Source organism: Macrobrachium nipponense, chromosome 16, assembly GCF_015104395.2.
Source record: "Macrobrachium nipponense isolate FS-2020 chromosome 16, ASM1510439v2, whole genome shotgun sequence".
NCBI classification, from domain to species: Eukaryota; Metazoa; Arthropoda; class Malacostraca; order Decapoda; family Palaemonidae; genus Macrobrachium; species Macrobrachium nipponense.
Window position 1 is genome coordinate 40,045,533 of NC_087209.1, and position 1,765 is coordinate 40,047,297.

The following is a 1,765-nucleotide window of genomic DNA, read 5'->3' on the forward strand; positions in this document are numbered from 1 at the left end:
CTTAAGCCTGATAAAAAACATGAACTCGACTTCCTAGTAACATTGGATAAATTAATTGCCAATAACAGTTACAAGAAATAAAAAATGTCGGATGGGAATTCTTCTAAATATCCTAACCAGACACAACACATGCCCCTTGCCTAAAGGATTTTCGAGAGCTATAAACTCACTCTGCAATCTAGATGTTATAATCACTAGATCAAGTAACAACGGTAAAATTGTTATTGGACAAGAGTTTCTACTAAGAAAATATCAGTGAACTTTGAAATGATACAACTATCTATGAGAAATTAACAAAAAACCCGAGCCATAATGTCCCAATAGGTTTCTTCAGAAAAATCAGAAATAATCCTTAAAAGTATGAAAATTATGGAAATTCTGGAAAGTTTTAAAGGAATCAATCCCAAATTACTTTATCTCTATGGGCTCCCCAAAACTCACAAAGATAACATCCCTTTCTGTCCCATAATCTCGTGTGCTAGAGCTTTTAACTACAGAATTTCAAAATGGTTAGCCAAGTTACTATCCCCTTTTAATGTCTTTTCCGTTGGTGATAACTTTTACAGTAAAAATTTTGGTTACAGTATGGGGAATCCGCCCAGTCCTGTGTTAGCAAAATTATATGTGGAGTATTTCAAAACAGTAATTTTAAACCCTATCAAACCGGCAGATATGATTTGACTTTGTTATGTAGACGACATCGTAACATACTGGAAAGGCAAGTGGGACAATTTTACTGTCTGTCCGCAAAAATTAAATTCCTTGGTTCCGAGCATGAAATTAGAGTAGAATGAGAAAACAATAATCAAATCTACTTTTTAGACGTCTTAATCATCAGAACTAATAACAACTACAAATTCACTGTCTTCAAGAAAGTGACAATCTCACTTTCAAACATACATTTTTAATGCTATGATGTCATTTCTGTTAAACTTTGCATAACAAGTAACTTATTTCTTAGAACCCTGAGAATTTGCTCTCAAGATTTTCTTAACAAATAACTTGAAAGAATCAGAAATCAACTTATCTTTATTAAAATCCCCCATGCATACAAAAGAAAAAGCCATACATAAAGGATAGAGCATTTTTTACAAACCCACAGAAAACAAAGAAAAGGAAATATTCACAAACAAAATCATAATCCCTCACTGGGATAATTAACAAGAGATCACACAAACATTAGGCCACCCCATACTCTTTCATCTTCACTTATCCGAATACATTGGGGAAATCCTTAATTAACGTTTTGCGGAAAACAGTTTCTAAAGATGTAGGAATCTATGAAACTCCTTGTGGGGATTGTGATAAGTCATACTATTGATTCACAGGAAAATCTTTCTCAGAAAGATAAACTCAACATAAACACTCTGTTGGATATGGACACCGTAGTTCGCAATTTTCCATCATATATATAACAAAAACCATACCATGGATTAGAACTCATCCCAAAATTTACAGAAAACCAGATGTCAATACAAATGTCAGATGGTAAAATCTTCACTGATAAAACAACAAGATTATATGATCAACCTTTCTAATGGAACCTGGGACTTTGCCCATATAGACAATCTCTTCCTTAAGGCAATCATGAAGCGGATTAAGACAATTGACAGAACCAACATCAGCTTAGCAGTGACCCCAGGCATCACCTAAGCACATATCTCCCACTATATAATTCACAAATGTAACTTCTGCCTTTCACTATTGGATAAGGGAGTCAGTCCACCGAAATATAGTCCTTAGCTTTAAAACAGAATGTTTCAAT